Genomic DNA, 8,861 nt, shown 5'->3' with positions numbered 1-8,861 from the left:
TGAATTAAAAAAAAAATTAAAAATATTGTTTTTGTCAGATTAAGCGAATCCCTCTAGATAATCGTCAGATTATGAGACAGCACGTCTAAAACATAAAGATGAACCATATATATCTTAATCTGACGCGCTTGAGTATTTCAAAATGACGAATTTTTTTTGCACATATCGTCTCTCATTGCATCGTCTCTAATTGCATAATCGTCAGATTATTGAATGAGAGCTTTTTTTTGTTGCACTTAACACCCCCTTAGAAAATCTGACACGCTCGATTAAATTTGTTTCTTTTCACTTTTAACCCTTACGTACAACCGCCCACATCATGCAAAGGATCAGATTAACATACCAACATTATTAAAAATACGTAGGGCATTGATGCTATCAATATCTGAGGCGCTCGAGTATGTCCATGCAACAGTATTTTTTTACATATTCAAAAATCTATAGCTGCTTCCCCCACCGATGAAAAGGTATATATTATATAACATTTTTTTCTTATCATCCAAGTTTTGCAACCTAATATGTCTCAATGACGCTCGAGTAAATCCCCATTTTGCATCGTGGGCTCCCCTGCTACAAGTGAATATAAATGCATCTAAGCATAAATTTTAAAGGAGACTTCTAGAGGATTGTTAATAGAAATTTATTCTAACTTACTTAAGTTAAAGTAAAAAAAATATGTATTCCAATTGACTGTAAGAAATCGTCCTTTGTAAATATACAATATTTTGTTAAATAGTGGACTTATTATTCATTTGAATTGTCTAAAAATGTGTTGACAAAATATGAGAGAAGATGAATAAAGTATTAGAAATACTAAGACCAAAACATTTTGTCAGGCTACTGGAGGAAGTCAAAATCACAGAATCAGTTTTGACGAGGTATGCCTATATACCAAAGTCTTCATTGTGAAAGCAGCAGAGAGAGCTCTGTATCTGTAGAGTAGAGACCACACGGGACCCATTGTACATCCTCCCAAAGAGTTGTCCTCCTAGGTCATCCTCCATCCTGTTCTTTCCAGGAAGGTGGACAGGTCACTAGGAGACATCTCCTTTATATTGGCAGGTGTAGGTCAAGACTCGTCGAACACACACTCCCTTTGGGAACCTTGAGGTGTCTTACGGTGGCCTCCGCGAATGTTTTGGAAGGTGCAGCAACATTACTGTCGTTGCACAGCTTCTTCAACCTTCTTGGGGTTCCCTCCGTGGAGGTGCACAAGGTTTCCTGCATGGGCAGCCGGTTCCTTGCCTTTCTTCAAAGCGGAGCTTTTGGCGCCCATCGCAGGAAATGCCCTTGCTGTTGGAGGTGGAGTGGGGGAGGTGGGAGGGTGCACTTATAGTTGCTGCCACTCCTTCTCCTTTTTGACCTCGGCGCCACAAATGCGCTCACGCCTTGGCCTTTGTATTACATCACGAGGTGATGGTGATCAGCCTCATTCCAAGCGGTAGATTGGAGTGGACATTTCTGTTCATCCCCAGCCACCGCCTTAGATTGAGGTGAGCACTTCTGTCCAGCCTCGGGATTGGTTTTTGTTGTTTCTCTTTTCGTGTTTGTTTCATTCACGTGTGTTCCCACGAGTAGCAAAGGAAGAGTTGGTCATCTCTGGCAGAGCCCCGCATTACCAGAGGTAGGCTGATTACAATGAGATTTCGCCCAGTTCCCCAAGGGATCGTTCGTAACCGCATATCACCCTGCTGCCATTCAGCTGTCGGCACGATTCCTTAGCTTGGATAGACTGTTTGCAAAGGCTTGCAAACAGCCCTTTGCAACGACATGTTTTACACAGGCTTCTGTGGGATTTTAGTTCCCCTCACCCTACTTATTTCTGCCACTGACCACAAGTCCGGCGACCCCGTCCGTAAAGCCACATTGGCTTCCTGGACAGGGCCTCCAGTCCCTTGGCTTTTCCCCTATCCGCCACCTGGGGACGCGCCCGATAGGTAGCTCAACCCACGGGAGCAGAGAGAGCTACCCTAAGATATTGTTTTGGAAGTCAGAATGAAGTTAGCAATGAGAGGAATAACTAGGTTCCTGTGTGAAAATTCTTGATGTTTGAAGGCCTTGGATTTTTGGAATTTCTTCCTGAAGTTTCGCTGGCGTGAGTGGTTACCTTCTTCAGGGGTTTATACATCTTGAGTTAATATCTCTGATGACTAGATATTACGGCTACGTTCAGCTGACTCCTCAGGTAGTTTGGTGTGTTAATACCTGTACCTGGCTTAAGTAAATTTCGTAAAGCGTTTTTCTGTTGATTCAGGTAGTCTGGTGTGATAATATCTGTATCTGATGACCTGCCGTCATGCTGTTTGTTATTCATGAACTCCTTAGGATGGTATTCCATATGCGATTGAGAATAACAGCTTCTTCTTTTCTGTTGAAATCATTCGTATGTTTGTGGATTTCTATTGCTTCCCATACCAGGCTATGGTATCCCTGGTCGGGAGAAATGAGATCCGTGTTTTCAAATAGAATCCTGTAGTTTCCTTCAGTGAGTGCGTTTTCTGCCACAGCCTCATAACAACATGATATGACAACATTTTTCCTATGGATCTTTTGGTGGCTCAGATTTATTACCTTCCCACAAGTGCAAGTCAGGGTTGATACTAATCTTCCAGAGGTTGGCCCACTCGCGTAGTCTGTCCGCTTGTTATCGCAAGTATCCTGTAGCTAACGCGTGGATGGTGGATTACGCCAGTAGGGCTGTGTCGTCTGCGTAGAGTGCCAACTTGTTGAAGTTGTTCTCTGGCATTGGCACGTCTGCTGTGTACACCGAAAAGAGTTGTGATCATGAAACTACTCCTTGTGGGACTCCTATGTCAAGAAGTCGCCTGGTGGAGAGTTCTTATCCTACTCTGCATTGGCATCAGCTGGAAAAGAATCGATTAGTCTTTCCATCGGTCTTGAATATCCAAAATTTGTCATTTTGACTACGACTCCATCGTACCAGACTCTATCGAACACCTTAGAGACGTCTAAGAATATCGCTCCGGTATGGTAACCATCAATCGCGTAGTATAAAAGCATTGCTGGACTCAACGGTCTTCGGAGAACAATCCTGAGTAAACAAGAGCGATGACATCTGCCCTCGCGAATACCGTCATCTATCTGGGATCAACAGAGAACTCAATCCTCGAATATCAAAGATTAATGTGTTGCTACTGATCGTTTTGGGGATCCTCGTTTATCTTTGATATTTGAAGATTGAGTTACCTGTCGATACCACAGATAGTGTCTTCGTAAAGGGAGATGCCATCGTCCCAGATACAAGTTTGAACCGGTTTTCAGGAATAACTAAAAACTGATCCACTTTCGGAGGCCCTTGACTCATTTTGGGCCCACGACCTTCTGTGGGTCACGATATCCACAATCTGACATCAGATTCAATTCCATGACCTCAAAAACCTCATTAGGTTTACCATCATAAAAATGTTTTTTCACTACTAACCTGAGAAATTGCTATTATTTACTCCATTCTCCTAACGAGAATTAATATTTCTCACCCTTGGTAAATAATGATAATAAAAAAACACCTAGGTAAATAATGAGAACAATTCTATAATTTTAAAGATATTCACAGAAACTTTTGTTAACTTTAACTAGAAGTAGGAAATTGAACATTGGAAATACGCTTGGAAATTATTTGAAATTATAATTAATTGTACAATTGTGACAAAGTGACAAATCATGTGTATTCCAGCATTTCCTGTATTAATGGAACTAACATTTGGACCAGGTAAATTCACTTCTGTGTTACAAACAATCCTCGTATTTTGAACGCATTAATTACCATTTTCCACTAAATTATCTTCAACATGGACGTTTTCTAAGACAGCATCTTGACTTGCAGAAGAAGTTATATTTGAAGCTTCATTGGGTAAATTACATTTTTGCACTAATTCGGCGATTCTCTTCTTATCAGCTATTGATTCCTCAATATATCCTTCAGCCACTGCAGCCGACTTCCACCCACCGTGCCGTTTCAGGCTTAGTAAGTCTCCTCCGTTTTCTGCGAGAAGTGTTGCTGAGCTACGTCTTAGAGAATGACCAGTATAACACTCAGGATTTTCTAATTTGAGATAATTAGCCACGACATATGGTACTTTACTAATAGTATTGTGCCCAATATTTTGTTTAATATGTAATGTCAGTTGGCCTATTAGCTAAGTATTTTTTAATAACAATAACCCATTGTAGCTCAACAACAACAAACTTCCTTGATGTTCTGTTCTTTGAATTAAGAATATTTATTAAGATAATATCATCGCATACATCTAAATCGTCAAGGAGCATATTGCATAATTCATCTGTTCTGCAAACACAGGCAACACCAATTACCATAACATCCTAAATATCATTTCATTACAAAATTAAAAACAATCTAATAATGAAAAAGTATACTTTTTTTGATAAATGTTCGTCACCAGGAGCTTCAACTATAAATTTGTCAATTTCTTCCTTTATAAATACTTTTGATTTCTCAGGTTTATAATTGTTGTTTTTTCGTTTTAAAAATGCTACAAGCTTGAAAAACTTTGAAATATCAATATTTTCTTTTATTGCTAGTGTCGATTTTAGCATGGAATAATTTGCCCACAATGTCGATACCTTTTTCCAGACTATCTGAAAAAATAAGACGAATTGGAAATAGTTATGATGTTAGCAAAGCAAAAAATACACTGAGATCTATACTCACACATACAAAACCCAACAACAATGAAGAAAAAACAAAAAATTGTATTTATAAAATACCTTGTTCTTGTGGTAAAAGTTACATTGGTGAAACCTCAAGACCATGGAAATGCGTGAGAATGAACATCGAGATTATATAAAAAATAGATAATTGACAGGATCAAAATTATCAGAACACATTTTAAAATCAGACGATGAACATCGGGTGGAATGGAATAGGACAAGAAAAATTACCAATGAGCCTCATTCTAAGAGACGTAAGCTAAAAGAATCAACGTATATTCTCATGTCTGGAGAGAATTGTATCTCGAATAGCTCCTTAGAAATAGACCGTACTTGGCTACCCATCTTGAAGAAAACTTTGGATAGTGGCGAAATGGCAACAAACTGATATCGAAGAGTACCTTGTATTACATCGAATGTTTCAGTTGTCAATCAACAACATTAACATAATTTCATATTTCAAAAATTTGACATCTGTCGAAAAAGTAAAGAAATAAGCTATCAAAAAAGGAATAACTGCGTATATATTCGAATTTTTATCCATTTCTGAAGACGGAGACAGATTTTGGCATCCGAAACGTAAAAGATAAGTATTATTTCCTAATAATTTTTTTGATAGGCAAAATTGTTAAATACGACAAGTTACTGATAAATAGAAGATTTTTCTTTGTGAAAAATACTTTGATTTTCATGCAGTAACTTATCGGGGTAAACTAAAAAGTTTGCCCTTCTACACTTGTATAAAGTTCTCCATTATAATTTTTCTATTTTTTCAGATTGTGGAAGGTAACAATTACCCAAAAAAGGTCGATAAAAAAACTGATCTTTTAACTTCTTCAAAATGACATCTAAATTTGAATTAAAACCGCATTTGGCAGACTGACAGCAATAATAATCATTGTAGTGTTTGGTTGTCATGGAAACGCCGGCAAACGTTTTCATGGCCTAAGTAGATGTTGCGCGCTTATCATCGACATCGCGTATTCAACATGGAAACTGTACCGTTTCAATTTGACATGCAACAATTCATAGCTGCCTTGGGAAGGAAATTTTTTTCTCACTATAATGCAGAATTGAGAAATTCTAAGTTGTGCACATACAGAAGCGATGAGAGAAGTGGAACATTGAAATATATAAAAAATGCAATGAGGCATTTCCTAGATTCATATTAAAATTTGACACATGCCAAATTTTCACATAAATAAAGCCAGTCTGATTAGAAACACGCTCCAGTCTACTTGATATTCCGATATATTCAACAAATTGTTAGAAAATTACTAATGCCAAAATTAAAATTGTTAATATATCAATGTAAGTAGTGAAAAAAATTCTATATATACCTCGGCTGAGAAAGCTATTATGAAAATGCTCGGTAAATAATAGCTCACTTCTCACCCTAGATATATAATATACTATTTATATAGGGAACCGAAAATAGGCTGAATGTGCTGTTTTACGCATGAAAGCTCTAGCTTTGAGCTGTTCTAGCTCAAAACCGGTTCATTTTTAAGTGGCACTCATGAAACTTTTCATTCTACTCATCAAAAACCAACTTTTTTCGACTTCGTTGAAAATTTGACAGATATCCAAAATCTCACGTATTGTGTGCGTGGTCCTTTTGTCAACTCACACACAACAAAAATCATTTTTATACATTTCACTATTTTAGAAAAGTTGACGTTTTCAACCACAAGTTCTCTTCAACTTATTTTCAACTAGATAATTTTGTGAACTGTGGAAATTAACAGATATTTGAGGGGCTCAGAGGTAAAGGTGACTAAACCACAAACTATAATTTTTTGTGTTACATATCGCATCTACTTATTTTGGTACGTTATAATCCGTGTGGCAATTGTGTCTAAGCCTACAGCTATTATTACGTGTATCCATCTGTCGAGTAGTTTTTGAACTGACAAATAATCATAGAACGTGTGTGACAAAACTGCCTAACCAACACAAACATGGCGGCCGTCAACATGAGCAGTGATGAACACGAGCCTTTTGGTTCGGATTATAGCGATCAGGATAGTGATTATAATCCAGACTCATCAAGAAGTAAGTCTTCATGTGAGTTTCAAGAGTTTTTTTAATGTTTTATTGGCCGAGAAGCAAATCGTTTGATGCAAAAATGACTTAGTAAAGAATATGGGTTAGGCACTTTTGCCGCACATTTTATTTAGTTTTCTTTTGTTTGGTTCCTAGGCGAGAATAATGCAGAAAATGGTATGTCAGCTTTCAAAACTCATTCATACTCCAAGAAAAGATTGCGAAGGCCTGAAACTCACGCGAGATTCATTATGAAGCTGGCAAGGGGAAGAGGAGCAAAGTACAAGACAGAAAAAGGAAAAAATAAAGATGCAAAACAACTGGTTATTAGACCATGTTCTTGTAAAACGGAATGCCATTTGAAAATTTCTGATGAAAGAAAAAAAGCATCTTTGACAATTTTTACACTCTCAACTGGACCATGAAAAATGCTTTCATTCAGGGTCAAATAAAAGTTACAGACAAAAAACGAACTTACACTAATAATCAAATATCACGGAGATCGAAAACCCGTGTAGGTATATACTCTACATGACGACAATGGTTGCGACCAACGTGTCTGTAAATCCTTTTTCAAACAAACTCTATCCATAACTGATGGAAAAATTTCATTAGCCCTGAAAAGAAAACAACATCCTGGGACACCCCTTCAGGATGGCAGAGGCAGGCATTCTCCTCCTAACAAAACAAATCTTGAAGACCAACAATTTTTATGTGAATTTATTAATCTTTTTCCGGCATATGAGTCCCATTATGCCAGAAAAGATAATATAAATAGAAAATTTCTGTCACCGACTCTAAACATGTCAATAATGTACAGATAATATAAACAAAAATGTTCAGATAGCTCTAGACAACCTTTGTCCCTATTCATGTTTCGCCATATTTTTAATACTAAATTCAATTTACAGTTTCATGCACCTCATACGTGTCAGAAATGTGATGCTCTTAATGCGGAAATAAAGTCATCTGGTACTTCAGAAGACCGCGAACGTGTCGCACATACCGAGCTGGAATTTCACCAAAGGCGAGCACAAGCAGTTAAGGCAAATAAAACCCAAAATGTTTACAAAGTAAAGGGATCTGATGGGAGGATTTCTGTCTTGGTGTTTGAACTTCAAAAAACTCTTCCGACGCCAGAGTTACAGACAGGCGTGGTTTACTACAAACGACAACTTTGGACGTACAATTTGGGCATCCATGATGAAGTTTTGCAAAAGGGATTCATGTATGTATGGAGTGAAAATATAGCTTCCAGGGGGTCTCAAGAAGTAGCTTCATGTTTGATAAAGCATTTATCAACAAACTTCTGTTAAAAAAAAAAAAAAATCTGTTTTTCCGTTAACCAGCTGTCGCACCCCTACGAACGACAACCCTCAGAAGTCGAAACTTGTGCGAGCTAAGGATTAACGAGGTCTTACCTTTTAACGTGTGATTCCTAACACGAGTTGGACGGTAGCAAGTGAAGATCGATCGTTCAGACTAGGGCTTGAACCACCGACCAACACGGCAGTCAATTCGAGTGAGTGAACAAAGCACCCACGCCGAACCGCTTGGCTACCGACTGACCAATAGCAAATGTTCTGCACAAACAGAACATTTGCTATTGTACAGTGACGCATGTGGTGGTCAAAACCGAAATATCAATATGGCTGTTATGTTGAACGATTACCTCCAAAGAAGTACTACATCACTAAAAAGTATTGAACAAAGATTTTTTGTGCCCGGTCACAGTTTTAGTTCTTGTGATCAGGATTTCGGCATTATTGAAAAGGAAAAAAGATACCATGACCGTATTTTCAGTCCTGAAGATTGGATATCCATCAATAAATCTGCAAAGAAAAGAAATCCAAAATTCGAGGTGACGACAATGAGGTGCAACGACTTTTTTAGAAGTAAATCTCTTACCCAAAAAATAACAAACCGGAAAATATCTACAACTGGCGAAAAAATAGAATGGCTAAAAATACAGCAAATAAAGTACATAAAAAATGAACCTAAAAAGATTTATGTAAAATATACCACTTAGGAGGAAGGTTTTTTTTATGAGGTTGACCTAAGCAAAAAATCTAAAGGGAGACCATCGAAGAACACAGTCAATGACCTGGACCTTCTTTATCCAACTG

The sequence above is a fragment of the Leptinotarsa decemlineata genome, unplaced genomic scaffold, assembly GCF_025532065.1.
Source record: "Leptinotarsa decemlineata unplaced genomic scaffold, Ldec_3_MD MMD2_tig00000008_RagTag_RagTag, whole genome shotgun sequence".
Lineage (NCBI taxonomy): Eukaryota > Metazoa > Arthropoda > Insecta > Coleoptera > Chrysomelidae > Leptinotarsa > Leptinotarsa decemlineata.
This window is presented reverse-complemented; position numbering follows the sequence as displayed.